We start from the raw sequence: 17,829 nt of genomic DNA on the forward strand, positions 1-17,829 counted from the left end.
GAACTCTATCTATCCCCGTAATGATAATATCCCCTACCACTACAACATTTGTTTTATCTCCCCCCACTTGAATGGCCCCCCGTCCCACGGTGCTGTGGCTGGGTTGCTCATCCTCCCCGCAGTCCCTGTTCCCATCCTCACAGGGAGTAAGAGCCTCAAACCTGTTGGACAAGAGCAAGGGCTGCGGCTCCTCCAACACTACCTCCTGGATCCCTGTACCTGCCTCACTTCTAGTCACACCATCCTGACCCTGGCCACGGACTACATCTGAAGACCCTTCGTCAGAACTCTTTTGCTATCGTATTAAGGAACTGGTAACAGGGCACTTAGAAAATCATAATGATTAGGCGGAGTCAACATGGTTTTATGAAAGGGAAATCATGTTTTAACAAATTTGTTGAGTTTTTTGAGGATGTAACTAGCAGGGTAGATAAAGGGGAACCAGTGGATGTAGTATATTTGGATTTCCAAAATGCACTGGATAAGATGCCACATAATAGATTGCTACGCAAGATAAGGGCTCATGGGGTTGGGGGGTAATATATCAGCATGGATAGAGGATTTGTTAAGGGACAGAAAACAGAGTAAGGATAAACGGGTCTTTTTCAGATTGGCAGGCTGTAACTAGTGGGGTGCCGCAAGGATCAGCGCTGGGGCCTCAGCTATTTACAATCTATATTAATGACTTAGATGACAGGACCGAGTGCAATGTATCCAAGTTTGCTGACGATACAAAGCTAGGTGGGAAAGTAAGCTGTGAGGAGGACACAAAGAGCCTGTAAAGGGATATAGACTGGTTAATTGAGTGGGCAATAAGGTGGCAGATGGAGTATAATGTGAGATTATTCGCTTTGGTAGGAAGAATAGAAAAGTAGAATTATTTTTAAATAGTGAGAAACTATTAAATGTTGGTTTTCAGAGAGATTCAGGTGTCCTCATACAGGAAACACAGAAAGTTAGCATGCAGGTACAGCAAGCAATTAGGAAGGCAAATGGCATGTTGGCCTTTACTGCAAGAGGGTTGGCGTACTAGAGTAAGGAAGTCTTAATACAATTGTACAGGACTTTGGTGAGGCCACACCTAGAGTACTGTGCAGAGTTTTGGTCTCCTTATCTGAGAAAGGACGTACATGCCTTAGCGGCGCTGCAATGAAGGTTCACTAGATTGATTCCTGGGATAAGAGGGCTGTCCTATGAGGAGAGAGTGAGTCTATTGGGCCTATACACTTTGGGGTTTAGAAGAATGAGAAGTTAACACATTGAAACATGATTCTGAGGGGGATTGACAGGGTAGATGCTGAGAGGCTGTTTCCCCTGGCTGGAGAGTCTAGAACTAGGGGCATAGTCTCAGGATAAGGGGTCGGCCATTTAAGAGATGAGGAGGAATTTCCTCACTCAGAGGGTGGTGAATCTTTGGAATTCTCTACCTCACTAGGCTGTGGAAGCTGAGTCATTGAGTATATTCAAGGCTGAGCTAGATAGATTTTTGGACTCTAAGGGAATCCAGGGATATGGGGATCGGCAGGAAAGTGGAGTTGAGGTCGAAGATCAGCCATGATCTTATTGAATGGCGGAGCAGGCTCGAAGGGCCGTATGGCCTACTCCAGCTCCTAATTCTTATGTTCACTGGCACTGCAGAACCAGTATCCCAGCCAAACTAAATGTCTTCAGGAGGGCAGGAAAAAACTGGGGTTAGTAAAAACTTTTCAGTTAGAAACAAAACATTTCAACCTCTAGAATTTCAGCCATAACAATGCTGTAAGAAAATTCAAGTCATGACGTTAATTGGAAACAATTTTCCACAAAGCCTACATTCTCTTTTCACAGGGCAACATGAAAACATGAGTGATTCTGCATTCCAAGCAGTATAGGACCCTCATGGTGTTTGACATCTTTTAATATTTTGCCATTGCGTTGATGTGTTCCATGGGTTAGAGTGTATGGCTCTGATGATGTGGAATCTGTATGGCTGGAATTGAGAAATACCAAGGGGCAGAAAACGATAGTGGGAGTGGTATATAGACCTCCAAACAGTAAGGCGGAGGTTGGGGATGGCATTAAAAGGGAAATTAAAGAAGCGTGCAATAAGGGCACAGCAGTCATCATGGGTGACTTTAATCTACATATAGATTGGGCCAACCAAATTAGTAACAATACTGTGGGGAGGAATTCCTGGAGTGTTTACGGGATGGTTTCCGGGACCAATATGTCGAGAAACCAACCAGAGATCAGGCCATCTTAGACTGGGTATTGAAGTAAGATTTAAAAATGAGCGTAACAGGGCACGTTTAGTAGAACGCAATTGCGGCAGCAAAATGTTTAAAGATGAAATGTACTAATTATTCGTATGTTTAATTGCAGAAATGACCATACCAGTTTAGAGAGATGAAACTTACAAAAAGAGACACTGACATAACCCTTTTCTGGAAAATGAAACTTAGTAGTGGTCAAGAGAGAGAATGACTCGTTTCTCAGAAATCACATGTCCTGATGACTTATTTCCAAGAAATCAGAGGGTCCACAGGCCCCTGCAGTGAAAAGTGAAACTTATGTTATAGGCTACCTTGTATAAGTTAGACACACCTAGTTAGTGATTAATGTATAGACTTTTAAATCGATTGGACCTCTTGTAGTAGGAGGTCTCGGAATATGTGTATAACTGTGTGAACCTCAAGAGATTCGGTGGAGTCGGAGCCTTGTGTTGGGACGCAAGAGCCACAGCTCCCCAGGCCTGAATAAACCGTTTTTACTTCAATTATTGGGTCTGTCTTTCTTACAACAAGCCAGTGTCGTCGACTTTGTATATCACTTAGTCCGCACTTTGGGGGCTTACATCAATTGGCGACGAGGGTGGGATACAAGATCTGAACAAGACTCTCGGACAGCATTAACCTAAGACGGGTGAGTATGTTTTAATTACCACCTGTAAAATTAGAGGTTAATCGCTGGCGAGACGTTAAGTCAGAATCGACGTATAAAAGAACTATATAAAGAAAGACACCTTTAATTGAAGGCGGTTAAAAAGTAAACTGCAGTTAGGGGCAGGTAGTTCCCTAAAAGCCGTGAGGCGGTGAAACCTCAGTTAGGGGCAGGTAGTTCCCTAAAAGCCGTGAGGCGGTGATACCTCAGTTAGGGGCAGGTAGTTCCCTAAAAGCCATGAGGCGGTGAAACCTCAGTTAGGGGCAGGTAGTTCCCTAAAAGCCGTGAGGCGGTGAAACCTCCGTTAGGGGCAGGTAGTTCCCTAAAAGCATTGAGACGGCGAAATCTCAACAATTGAATGAATGGGTGCACCGTGGTGAGTGAATGAGATAAAACCCTACAGTCATAAAGAGGTTAGAACGGACAAGGGTGAGGTCTGTCCCCAGCACCTAGCCTGAGCCTGAATTAAGAGGACAGTAGTCCCACGTGACGGCCAGGATCAAGTAGGACGCCGGGAGCTACAGACCCCACAGTACCAAAACCTCGGGACTAAAGGGTTGGTGTGTGTCTAACAAAATGAAGTGACTAACAGAAAGCAAGAAACTAACTAAGGTGACGCTATAGGGGCGAACAACGTAGCGTACAAACCTACTTCACCAATACCATGAATTAAGCATTAAACATAGCAGTTAGTTATGACTAAGAGGGTGGAAGAAGAATCCTCAAGGGACCTGGATTCTATAACCCGACTCCTGGAAAAAAAAAGTGCAGAGAGCCAAAGGCTTGGTGGGGAGGAGCTAAAGATAAAGAGGCAACAGATAGTGTAAGGAATTGAAACAGAAGGGAGAGATAAAGAAGGAAAAAGATCTAATTTGCAGGCGAACCAATCTGAAACCCCAGCAAAAAAAAAAAGAAACAAACAGGGATTTGGAAACTAGGGAAAGCTGTTGAGTCACAGATTTAAAAAGGAAGGAAAAAATAAACTTAAAGCTTTACCAACATGGAAGTTATTAGCATCTGTACCAAGACAAGTAAAACAAGAGATTTGCTGAATGAAAGGAACCTTAGACATATGCTGGAATTACAGTTTGTATAAAAATGTGTGAGTGTGGATGTTTTCCTGATTAGGAATGTTTAAGAGGATACAATATTCCTTTGTCTGAAAATCTGTCTGTTAAGAAAAAGAAATGTCTGCTGTGTGTTGTAGCTCCACCCACTTCTCTGTGTTAAAGAAAAAGCATTTAACCCTTTTGTCTTGTCTGGGATTTTGGAAGTTTAAGAATGTGCAAATAAGATTGTGCCCTCAGAATGAAAAAACCTATTACAATTTAAGTTAAGCTGGAGTGTAAAAACTGAGAAGAGCAACAAAAAGTTTGTTTAACAAGAGATTAAGTTTCAGTCTAAGATCTAACCTTGGAGTTATGAGGTAAATTAACCTATTAAAACCAGACTTTCATTGTGGCCACAGTGAAATTCTGGTTGATGTAAATTGGTGTAGTCCAAATTGAATAAGATAACTCAACTCCGCAAGAATATCCGATAGTGGCAGGTCCCTCTACAATGTTTAATTGACTATGGTACTGGGAGCCATATAGAAGGCGGGACTAGAGTTAAACCTTAGAAAGTTATAGGTAGGGAAGGATGAAGTAGTCGACCTAGGATACATAGTGACACAAGGGAAGAGACAAATGCCCCAAAACAGATGGGAGGGGCATTAGGACTGGCTGCGTGCTTTGATTGCTCACAAGCTTCTAGGGATGGCAACAGGAAGGGACCGCGCCAGAGAGGGGAGGGGGATCCGAGGATGTTTGTTGACGCATTGGTAGGGGGCCGATAGTGAAAAATGTTAATAGACACAGGAGCCACAATCTCATTGATAGACTTACCCTTACCCCAACGAAACTTTCAGTTAGTATAGCAGGAATCGGTGGACGAAGAATCAGGACTTATAAGAGCGAAACAGTCTTACTAGAAATTGGATGTATAATAATACCTACCCAGTTGTGGGTATGCGAGAACACCGAAGGAACAATCCTAGGGATAGATATACTGCGAGAAGTAGGAGCTTTAGTCGACCCTAAAGCGAATGAAGTGTACTGGCCCCCAGATTATAAGTCAAACAAACAGGCAGACCCGGGAAACAAAGTAGAAATGGCCCAGCCTATACAGGATTTGATCAAAGGGGGGTAGCCAAAGGAAAAAGTGTAAACCTATATAGATAGTCGGAATGCCTTTGGGGTGGCGTCTGATTACATGATAGCAGGAGTAGGCAGGGATATATGACACCAGGAGGAGGACCCGTAAGAGACAAGAATATAATCAAGGAATGAGTAGCAACCTCTCTCCTACCCAAAGAGTGCATAATAATAAATTAAAGCACACAAGAGGATGGCCAGCTAAACGAGCAATTGAGAGAGGGAATCTGACCAATGAAGCCCAAGGGCTGGATTTTGCTAGGGCCGGGGAGGCGGGATTGGAGGCGTGTGGGGGATAAAAATCGCAAAACTGGCGTGCGGGCCCAAACCCGCCTCCACGCAATTTTCCTAAATTCGTGTCTGCTGGTCCCGACTCCGTCCCGCCTCCAGGAGGCGGGATAGGCCCTTAAGGCCCTTAACAAGCCCTCAATTGGCTCTATAATCCCAATTTCCTAACCAGTTGCAAGTTTAATCGTTGTCCCACGTGAAACACGCCTGGTGAGAAACACACATCTGAAACGTGGCGGGAGCACAACTGGCTTGCGGAGTAGCAGCTGCAGCTCAACCATTAAATGGCAGATTTGAACAGGCTTTAATTGCAGGTGGCATAACTTTGCTCTCTCAGGTCTGGGGGATCTTTCAGAAGGCATACCCACAGCTCTGGAAGTTTGCAGCCTGACAACCATCTCCAGTGTGACCTCCTGGGAAACCCCTTTCGCCACCTTCACTGAGCGCTTCCTCAACTGAAGCATCTACCAGAAGCATGGGAGCCATTTTTGTCCTGCCCTTCTGGATATTACATGAGGCCGCCCAACAGCAGCAGCAGCAACAACAGTTGCGCCAAGCTGCTGCTGCCCCACCTGAGGATGCACAGGCCAGAAGGGGCCAGCGCATGGAAGGCCGTCAGCGCAGGAGATACCCCCCAAACAGGGTCTACAGACGCAGGGTCAGCTACCTCAACATGTCTGAGCAGCAGTGCCAAAGGCGGCTCCGACTTTCGCGAGAGATAGTGGCTGACATCTGCGCAATGCTGCAGCAAGACCTGGAGCCCAGAGGAGCAGCTGGACACCCCTTATCAGTGGCCGTCAAAGTCACCATCGCACTCAACTTTTTTGCCTCAGGCTCATTCCAGGGATCAGCGGCAGACATCAGCGGCATCTCCCAGGCGGCCGCACACACCTGCATCAAGCGGGTAACCGATGCCCTCTTTGCCATCGCGCACAATCACATCCATTTCACCAAGGATCGAGCAAGTGTCATGGCGAGAGCGGTTGGATTTGCTAATCTTGCAGGCTTTCCAAGGGTGCAGGGCATCGTTGATTGCACACATGTGGCCCTTAAGGCTCCCCATCGCAATCCTGGTATTTTTGTCAACCGCAAGGGCTTCCACTCCCTCAACGTTCAGCTGGTGTGTGACCACAAGAAGGAAATTTTGCATGTTTGTGCCAAGTACCCTGGCAGTTGCCATGACTCCTTCATACTGCGCCAGTCTACTGTGCCTCCGCTATTCAGTCCGCCACACCAACTTAACGGATGGCTACTTGGAGACAAGGGCTATCCCTTGAGGACGTGGCTATTGACGCCGCTGAGGAGGCCAGCCAACGCAGCTGAGAACTACAACTCCAGCCACCTTTCCACCAGAGCCATGATCGAGCAGACCATTGGTCTGCTGAAGATGCGCTTCAGATGCCTGGATAGATCAGGTGGAGCCCTGCAATACTCAGCAGCCAGGGTCTCCAGAATCGTTGTGGTTTGCTGTGTGCTTCACAACATGGCACAGCGTCGTGGCTTGCAGATGGCCGAGGACCAAGTGGCTCCTGACATATCCTCCTCAGATGAGGAGGAGGAGGAGGGGGAGAAGGAGAGCGAAGACGAACATCTTGCAGAGGCTCATCAACCAGCGGCAGCAGTGCGCGAGAACATTGGTGGCCGGCATGCAAGGAATGCGCTCATATTGGGCAGATTTGCTGAGCCTCGCCCATGAGGGACGGTTGCCTCACATCCTTTTACCTGAGCACTGACAATAGCCAGGAACCAGCTGACTTCTAGCGATGTGACCACCATACTGACCTCAAAGTGAAAGTCCCATTCGCGAAATGACACGCCACAACTACAGCAGTAGCCAACAGATGATTTATTACAATTATTCTGATGGCTTTCAACCATAACACATTAAATTCCACCCAAGTGACTATTTGTGCAGTTTCTTTCTCTTACGCGTGCTCCTACGTAGTGGTTCCCCAGTGGCATCAGCAGATGTGGAGGCCCCTTGCTCACTTCCTTGCTGCTCCTGTCTGGACACCTTTGGCGGGCGTCCTCTGGGGTTGCGAGCCTGTAAGGGCTGCGCAACAGTCTGCTGCTCCTGCGGCTGTGCAGGGGTTGAGACGCCGATCTCACTTGGGTGCTGACTCAGGTGGGGCTCTGACCGAGGACTTGTCAGTGGCATGGAAGTTTGAGCGCTTGGAGAGGAGCCCCCACCTCCTTGTTCTCTGCCACCATCATCCCTCTCATGGGTCAGGTCCCCCTCAGCGCTTGCAAGTGGCGAGAGAGCACCTTGCTGCACATCAGGGGAGCCATGGGGACCCGTGTCAGGACTGGCAGTCCTTCTCAGAGGGACTGCCACGAAGGTCTGGTTTCTCTGTTCAATAGCTGCCCATCGCTCCTCCAGAGATGTCAGTCTAGTCTGAACACTCACCATGTTTTCAACACTCGCGCGACTTATCTCCTCCATGGCCGTAGCCAGCCTTTCCACGGAGGTTGCCATCCTTTCCGTGGTAATGCGTTGATGCGCCAATGACTCCACAAAGGCTCTGCTCATGTTAGCGACGGACTCCTCCATTCGCTCCACACTCGCAGCAACCCTGGAGACAAAACCTGCCAGAGACTCCTGCATATTTTCCTGGAGTGCCATCACCGCTGATACTGTGGATGGACCCAGAGGCAGAGGGTCGACATGCAGCTGAGCCGAGCTGGGAGAGTGCTGCGCCCTCCGACTAGGACTCTCCACTGCTGTCCCTGTCTCCACCATCTGCTGAGGCTCACTTGTGAGCTGTGATACACCAGGTGACAACACTACTCTATGTCCCGAAGGTCCCACCGAGGTGTGAGTGTCTGCGCTGGTGCTGGGTGCGTTGCCTTCTGCTGACGCTGTGCCCTCAGAGGTTGCAGCTTCCTCTGAGGAGTCTGGATGCTGAGGCTGAACCTCCTCCTGCGTCCTGGAGACAGGAGCTTGCGATGGTCCTGTGGGGGAGTAAAGGAAAGTGTCAGAGATGAGAGGCCAGGGTTACCTGCACAGTGCTTATTGCAGATGATCAGAGGTCCATCTGCTAGAGCTTCCAAGTCATTATCAGCGAGTCATGCAATGCAATTGAGAGAGTTGGAAAACTCTTCTGTCACCAGCTTGCTCTGCTGCACCGGTCTCTCCGTCCCCCACTTGTGTGTCGTCCTGGATGCCGACGATCTCCAGGATCGCCTCCTCCCATGGGGTCAGCTGGGCTAAGGAGGCTGCCCCTCCCCCTGTCCTGGCTCGCTCTCTTCGGTTGTGAGCTCTCTTTTCCTGCAATGGGGGAGACAAGTGGAGTTTGAGCGAGAATGAAGGAGTGAGTGTAGAGAATCGATGGCATAGATGCTTAGAAGGAGAGAAAGATGGAGTGAGATGGCAAGACCAAGGGCCCTCCCTATGTGATGTAAGTTGTTTTCATAGCATGACAGTGATAGGGAGTGTGAGGGCTGCATAGTCCATTAGTTAGGTGAATGTGACCATAGAGAGAGAGGGAGTGGGAAAGGGTGCATGGATGTCAGTGTCAAGTGGGATGTGGAGGAAGAGATTGGTAAAGCTGAGAGCTGGTGAGGAAAGGCAATGGGGATCAGATTAAGAGTGATGGGAACATCATACTCACTTTTCCAGTGCGCAGAAGGTCATGGAAGCGTTTCCGACACTGGATCCATGTTCTGCTGGTATTCGAGCTGGCGTTCACCTGCTCTGCCACCCTCAGCCACACAGCCTTGGTTTGCTGGGGTGGCTTCTTCCTCCCCGAGGAGGGGAAGAGCACCTCCCTGCTCTCTGTCGCTCCCTCCACCAATGCCTGGAGGGCTGCCTCGTCAAATCTGGGGGATGCCTTACTCCGATGTGTCGCCATAATTGATGATGGTAGCAGCAGCTGCCAGGGCCAGAAGCTTGGCAGTCTGCTGAAGTGAGCAAGGCTTGTGGAAGCCCTTAAATGAAGCAGCAGTGATGATGTCATCGGAGGCGAGCTTCCCACCTGAAAAGCTCTCCGGCTAGGGGTTCCCACACGTGGGGAATCAATTGGGCTATAAAATCAAAATTGCATCAATTTCCCACATCGTTCAGGATTCGTGTGGGAAACACGAAATGTGGGGAACACGACCCCAACCCGCCCCCGTAGCAAAATCCAGCCCCAAATGTTCATGTTGAATCAAAGTGTGAAACCACAACTGTCTTTCAGTCAGGGATGTTTTTTGGGTTGCGTGAAGTGACGCAATAATGTTTAACTCCACCTTCAAAAGCCTGCGAAGGAGTTAACCCTTTCCACTGACAGCTGTTTGAGTTCACCAAGCAACAACTTCAGTATTACTGAATAGAATTTAAAGATATTAGACATTATTAAATTTAAGTTTCTTAATGTTAAGCTGATATTTCCCCACAGTGATAGAAGGAAAATTAGCATTTGATAAATGGAAGTTATCTTATAAACTAATTGCAGCACCGTCTCAAACGGCCGGGAGACTGCTTGGGAAGCTGTCCTGTTACCCAAAGATAAATCTGGACAGATAGTTAGAGACATGAGGCCAAAGACCAACAGATTATACGGGACCGAGAACAGGATACACGGGACGACCAGAAGGAGGTCTTAGCAATAGATAGCAAAGTGATAGCAGAAATAATACCAGCCAAATCAGGGCTAGCACCTAGATGGTCAGGACCTTATGAAGTATTAATGAATAGTGACACGTGCTCATGCAGATGGGTCCGGAACGGGTAAAGGAAGGTGGAAACACTGGACTCAGTTAAAAATATATAAGAAGAACAATGAGTAAACCAGAGATGGTGCCCTTTTTGACAGAGTGAGGAGTATACTAGAAGATATAAAGAATGGGAAGGGGAGTTACTACATATATCAATGATAGGGCTGTGTATGATAATAGGCTGTGTATGATGATAATATTATATGCCATAGTTTACATCTTCAGGTATGTCTGGGGACAGAGCCACAGAACAAGAAATGAACCCGATGTACAGCATTTTGAACTGATAAAATGGATAAGAGCAGAATAATTCTAACTGGCTGGTGCCGACCAGCCCCTTTTTGTAATTACAGGAACATTGGACGTCCGGAATGAGATGGAGCGTCCTCGCCTTGATCCTAGGGATGAATATAAGTATTGCCATTATCAAGGGGGATTAGTAATAAGGAGAACACAGGATGAGGTGTATTTTAGTGTAGCACATAGAGTTACTAAGCTTGCCATTAATATGAGTACTTTTGAGATACAAAACAAACCTGGAACTCCCTGTGGGTAAAACAATTAGAGGATCCACAGGAAAAATCTGTTTTACAAAGATGTAAGAAACGGGGAGTATTGGAAACGACCGGAGCAGGGTATGCGGCCGGGTTAGCAACAGTTAATAGCTTGGACATAGAAGGAGTAAACGAAGGAGTAGAAGAATTACAAGCAAAAATAGAGAAGTTACTAAAACAAGCTGCTGGAAATAGCCAGCAATTGACACTGGCAGGGAAACCAAACAATAATGCAATTGTCGGGGGTGGAAGAGATAGTAGCCCCCCATGCAGAAACAATCAATACAATTATTGATAGACTTAATAATGCTTCTCACCAAACCGATAAGGAACTAATATGTGCCACGTAGGGCTCATGGCTATTGTCGAATGCTCAGCATAACATGAGGCAAATAAATAATGGACAGATCCCTGATTGGATTACTAATAAGGATCTGGAACCTTGGATTGACACAAATAAAAGCCTATGCAAAGGATGTAAAATGGGACAAGTATACCGGGCAGGCGATTGTCTGACCCCATGGACTAAGATGATTGGCTTTGTACTGGCCATCCCACAATTCCCAGAAGGGGGACAACTCCAATACGACGTGATTAATATAGGAGAGGTACAAAGGGAAAGTGGGTTAAATATCAGGATGTCCCTACCAAGGCGCTTTGGGAAAGGGATGAAGATAATAAACAGAAGAATGAAACCTAAAGGGGGGTGGTAGTGGACGGGTGCCACCACAAGGGAAGGACATGGGTGTGCACTCACCCCCCCACCGAGGGAGACACATCCGAGTGCGGATTTGCAAAAATTACCAATTGCACCCTCGAGGTACACCCAAGGGGGAAACACCGGACAAGGGTAGCACCAAGGAACAATGGGACATGTTGTGTCACCACAATTGAACAGAAATATGAATATCAAGATATGGCTTATACCATTCCCCAACCAAACCGTTGTTTTAGTCTAAAGATACCTATACAGATAGGAAAACCTGGTCATTTGATAATATGAGACTTACTAAGAAGGGTTGAAACTTATGTCATACCAGAGCCCAAGGCAATTCCTAAGTTAGAGGAAGCTTGGCAGAAGTTACGGCAGGACACGAAGGAAATTTTAAAGTACCTTATCATAAAATAGAAGACTTAAAGAAGACAACAGAAAGACATTAGTACAACATTAGAGGAAACTCACCCACTTCCTCCTATTTTGATAATTGGGGATCAGGATGGTCGGGGACTTTGGGCGCCTCAGTGATACAAGGCATAATGATATTCCTCATGATTGTTATTACGATCTGTTGTGTATTTTTACTGCTCCAGTGCCTCTGTACCAGAATAAGGCTGAAATTGGTGCGGTGAAAGAAGTCGAGCCTGAGGAGGGGCAGGTAGCGATGTTAAGAATGGACAACTCCCCCGCCTCTCCAAGGTAAATGGTGTAAGACGCGATGGGAAGCCCTGAAATTATATGGGATTAATTGGGCATGGTAATTAAAGACCGGGCCGGCCAACCGTAAGATGGAGGTGGCAGAAGGAGGGTGGTGAATGAGGATTGGTGTGTGATGACAGTCTCGAATTGGCACGTCACACACCCCACGTGGGAATGAGGGACAGGCTTGAGCAGAAAAGCCTCAACCATTAGTGCAGGGTCTAAGGGGCCCCGGGAATGGTTACACCGGAAGGAGTGCATAAAGGAAAGCCCACCCTAAAGGAAAGCCCACCGTAGAGGAAAGACCACTGTGATAAACCACTGTTTGTATTCCACTGTGTACATGCCTGGACATGCCTCGGCTGACTCCTCCCACAAGTCCTAGTATAAAGGTGACTGCTCCCCAGCCCTTTGTATTTCTGGACCGGTCGACCACTTGAGGCAGACCTTCATTCTTTTGTTAATAAAAGCCTTTAGTTACTCTCTTAACTCTCAGTCTTTTATGAGTAATTGATAGCGCATCAACCACCATACCACAGGGGGGGGAAGTCGGCCTCCAAATTGATAAGACATATACATGTATAACCTAGACTGGTAGAAGGCCAGGGAGTGCACGCTTTGGCAGACACCAGGCAGTGGAAATACATGTTGACCTGTTTTGGAACAATTGTCCAAAAGGTCAAAAGGAGGGACTGAAGTAAGATTTAAAAATGAGCGTAACAGGGCACGTTTAGTAGAACGCAATTGTGGCAGCAAAATGTTTAAAGATGAAATGTACTGATTATTCGTATGTTTAATTGCAGAAATGACCATACCAGTTTAGAGAGATGAAACTTACAAAAAGAGACACTGACATAACCCTTTTCTGGAAAACGAAACTTAGTAGTGGTCATGAGAGAGAATGACTCGTTTCTCAGAAATCACATGTCCTGATGACTCATTTCCAAGAAATCAGAGGGTCCACAGGCCCCTGCAGTGAAAAGTGAAACTTATGTTATAGGCTACCTTGTATAAGTTAGACACACCTAGTTAGTGATTAATGTATAGACTTTTAAATCGATTGGACCTCTTGTAGTAGGAGGTCTCGGAATATGTGTATAACTGTGTGAACCTCAAGAGATTCGGTGGAGTCGGAGCCTTGTGTTGGGACGCAAGAGCCACAGCTCCCCAGGCCTGAATAAACCGTTTTTACTTCAATTATTGGGTCTGTCTTTCTTACAACAAGCCAGTGTCGTCGACTTTGTATATCACTTAGTCCGCACTTTGGGGGCTTACATCAGTATTATGTAACGAGAAAGGATTAATTAGCAATCTTGTTGTACGAGGCCCCTTGGGTTGGAGCGATCATAATATGATCGAATTCTTCATTAAGATGGAGAATGAAGTAGTTGACTCAGAGACTAGGGTCCTAAATTTAAATAAAGGAAACTACGATGGTCTGAGGGGCGAGTTGGGTAGGATTGATTGGGGAATGTCACTCAAAAGGTTGACGGTGGATAGGCAATGGCAAACATTCAAAGACCGCATGGATGAACTACTGAATTTGTTCATCCCAGTTTGGCACAAAAATAAAACAAAAAAGGTGACTCAACCGTGGCCAACAAGGGAAATTAGGGATAGCATAAGATCCAAGGAGAGGACATATAAATTGGCCAGAAAAAGCAATAATCCTGAGGGTTGGGAGCAATTTAGGATTCAACAAAGGAGGACAAAGGGATTAATTAAGAAGGGAAAAATAGAATATGAGAGTAAGCTTGCAGGGAACATAAAAACTGACTGTAAAAGCTTTTATAGATATGTGAAGAGAAAAAGATTGGTGAAGTCAAGCGTAGGTCCCTTGCAGTCAGAATCATGGGAATTTATAATGGGGAACAAAGAAATGGCGATCCAACTAAATACATATTTTGGTTCTGTCTTCACAAAGGAGGACACAAATAACCTCCCAGAGATGCCGGGGAACATAGGGTCTGATGAAAGGGAGGAACTGAAAGAAATCAGTATTTGTAGGGAAATGGTGTTAGGGAAATTGATGGGATTGAAGGCCGATAAATCCCCAGGGCCTGATAATCTACATCCTAGGGTACTTAAGGAAGTGGCCCTAGAAATAGTAGATGCATTGATGATCATCTTCCAACATTCGATGAAATCTGGAACAGTACCCATGGATTGGAGGGTAGCTAATGTTACCCCACTATTCAAAAAAGGTGGTAGAGAGAAAACGGGGAATTACAGACCGGTAAGCCTGACCTCAGTAGTGGGGAAAATGCTAGAGTCCATTATAAAAGATGTAATAGCAGAGCACTTGGAAAATAGTGACAGGATCCGACAAAGTCAACATGGATTCACAAAAGTTAAATCGTGCTTGACTAATCTACTGGAATTTTTTTGAGGATGTAACTGGTAAAATAGATAAGGGAGAACCAGTGGATGTGGTGTATCTGGACTTTCAGAAGGCCTTCGATAAGGTCCCGCATAAGAGATTAGCGTGTAAAGTTAAGGCACATGGAATTGGGGGCAAGGTATTGACTTGGATAGAGAACTCGTTGGCAGACAGAAAGCAAAGAGTTGGAATAAACGGATCCTTTTCCGAGTGGCAGGCAGTAACTAGTGGGGTACCGCAGGGATCGGTCCTTGGACCCCAGCTATTCACAATATATATTAATGATCTAGACAAGGGAACTAGATGCAATATCTCCAAGTTTGCAGACGACACAAAGCTGGGTGGGCATGTGTGCTGTGAGGAGGATGTCGAGAAACTCTAGGATGATTTGGATATGTTGGGTGATTGGGCAGAAACTTGGCAGGTGCAATAGAACGTGGATAAATGTGAGGTTGTCCACTTTGGTGGCAAAAACAGGAAGGCAGATTATCTAAATGGCAATAGATTGGGAGAAGAGGAAGTGCAACGAAACCTGGATGTCCTTGTGCACCAGTCGCTGAAGGTAAGCATGCAGGTGCAGCAGGCGGTTAAGACGACAAATGGTATGTTGGCCTTCGTAGCGAGAGGGTTTGAGTACAGGAACAAGGATGTCTTGCTGCAGTTGTACAGGGCCTTGGTGAGACCACACCTTGAGTATTGTGTGCAGTTTTGGTCGCCTTATCTGAGGAAGGATGTTCTTGCCATGGAAGGAGTTCAGCGAAGATTCACCAGGCTGATACCTGGGATGGCAGGACTGACATATGAGGAGAGATTGGGTCGATTGGGCTTGTACTCGCTGGAGTTTAGAAAAATGAGAGGTGATCTCATTGAAACATATAAAATTCTGACAGGACTGGACAGACTAGATGCAGGAAGGATGTTCCCGATGGTCAGGGCATCCAGAACCGGGGGACATAGTCTAAGGGTAAAGGGTAGGCCATTTAGGACAGAAATGAGGAGGAATTTCTTCATCCAGAGAGTGGTGAACCTGTGGAACTCTCTACCACAGAAGGCGGTGGAGGCCAGTTCATTAAATATAATCAAGAAGGAGTTGGATATCTTTCTTAAGGCTAAAGGGATCAAGGGGTATGGAGAGAAAGCAGGGACCGGGTACTGAATTTAGATGATCAGCCATGATCGCATTGAATGGCGGAGCAGGCTCGAGGGGCCGAATGGCCTACTCCTGCTCCTATCTTCTATGTTTCTATGACTATTTGTGTATTTCCTTTTTGGCTTGTCACTGTCACAACCCAATTTGATTTACTCATGTATAATTTTATGACCTCTTCAATGGAGTTGCCACAATCAAACCCTTTTATAACCAGTTCAGCCTCGGCTCTTGTGCATCCATTTCCAAGTCATCAGATGCACAAACTATGCACGCCATGCCACTAAATACTGGCATTGACACATGTGGAAAGAAGCATAATTCACAATTACTAAAACCTTGAACTCAGTGCCAACAATGATCAACCAGCTGCAATTACCCCCAAGAACAGGCCAAATTAATTAATTTCCCAGAAAATCCTGGCTCTATGATTTATTTATGAAAAACTTCTCCACAAACTGTAGAGCTGCACAAACACTCAGAAACTTTAATGGAATACTAGCAGCTCCCAAATTTCTGGAACTACCCAGAAAAGCAGCAGCTACAATTACTTTTCACAGTTTGTTATTTACACACAAACACCCTTGGCCCCTTTTGGGATTTTTGCAAACTCTATAAACATTAAAAAGGTCTCTTCAGGACTTGCTCTGTGATTCAACAAGTTGATCACGTGAGTAACTAAGCCATACAAGATGAGGAAAGTTCCAATTTCAATTTCCGCGATCTCAGTCAGCACAACAGCTGGATGAGTGAAGGGGAGAAAAATTGGCCACAGTTTTTCTCCTGACTGCTATCCAGTGACCTCTACTGGAAGTGTGGACATGAGGTATGGTTAGGTTTGGGCTCAGCTGCTATACACTCCTGAAGTAAAATAGCTTGTGGACACTCACATGAATAATGAGTGCTGTAGTAAGAAAATAAGAGGAGAAAATTAGTGAGAAAATAAAGTATTTGAGTTAAAGGTGGTTACATCTGTGTAAATCTAATTTAAGGAATAGATGAACTATACTTTCTTGTGGAAAAACAGCCGTAGTTTATTAAAGTTTGTTCCTTGAGACATTTAGTTTTACTTTTAACACTAATATTTTTCTGCATCTGTACAAGATTGTCAAAACAACCAATATAACTTTCCCCACAGCATGATTTAATACTGCAAAATGCAACAGAGTGTTTAGACACACCTTTGCAAGGTTATATTTTCACTCCATTTTCACTAACATTGCCATACTCTTGAGAAACTTACTCAATATCTCTTGTGTCTGGGGACTTCCCTTTCAAAGGTCAAACTACTTACGGGCTACTGGTGCTGATACAACATCCTACCAGCCATTGTTGGTCAGGTTAAGGTCATTCTGGAGACAGATCAAGCAGTCTCATATTGGCCCAGAAATTCGGGTCGGAGGCTTCCCGCGGGTGCGAGCCTCCGACCTGCACTTACCTAGCGCGCCGGCCATTGTGCTGTGGGCCCGCATGGTATTCCGATCCTGGGCCTCCTCCAACTGCCGGCGCGCAGTGCTTGCGTATCCCGGGGCGCAGTTAGTTCGAAGCGTCCCCTGGGATCACGTGGGCCATGGAGGGCTAATGGTAGCAGGGAATGCCCATTCATAAATTTGACAGGAAGAGCTGTCAAAACTATAAATACAAATCAGTCCCAAAACGTAACTAAAACTTCAAATAATTTTTTTTTTTTAAATCACATTTTTAAAATAACTATAAATTACATAAAATAACTTTTAAACAATAATTTAAAATTTTTGAAAAAATTAATTAGTTTCTAACGGGGCTAAAAATAAACTTATCTTTCTTTAAAGTATTTAAAAATAATAAACCTGTGGAAAAAATGTTTTAATTTTACTTAATTCACCACTTACCTTGTTAAAAGCAGGCCTTGCGACTGCTTTTTAAAAGTGTAACTCCTGGAGGCTTACCCTCCCGGAGAAAGCTGCAAAAAAAACGTAAGTTCCAGGCGCACGCGCTGCCTCTCCAACGCATGCGTTCGACCCGTGAACCCCTTCCTTTAAGGGAACGGAAGTTCCGGTTTCCCGCGCATGCGCAGTGCATGCACGAAACAGGCACTTTCGTTGGGCATACGCGTGAGTACCCAGCGCGTACTCACCCGTGGGGACCCGAATTTCTGGGCCAGTTATTATCTTCCTCTACACACCAATTTCTATGATCCTCGTGATTCTTTTATTCTTTATTACTACTTTCTGTTTTGCTTCAATTTTACC

General features: G+C 45.8%; 1 protein-coding gene across 6 annotated transcripts in view; it reads right to left on the reverse strand.

Moving 5' to 3' along the window:
* The window catches only part of LOC147121470 (GDNF-inducible zinc finger protein 1-like), a 90,494-nt gene that overhangs the window by 39,295 nt on the left and 33,370 nt on the right, over window positions 1–17,829 (reverse strand). The window lies entirely within an intron of this gene.

The sequence above is a fragment of the Somniosus microcephalus genome, chromosome 3 (assembly GCF_052327205.1).
Source record: "Somniosus microcephalus isolate GS21.2 chromosome 3, FLI_Smic_1.0, whole genome shotgun sequence".
Lineage (NCBI taxonomy): Eukaryota > Metazoa > Chordata > Chondrichthyes > Squaliformes > Somniosidae > Somniosus > Somniosus microcephalus.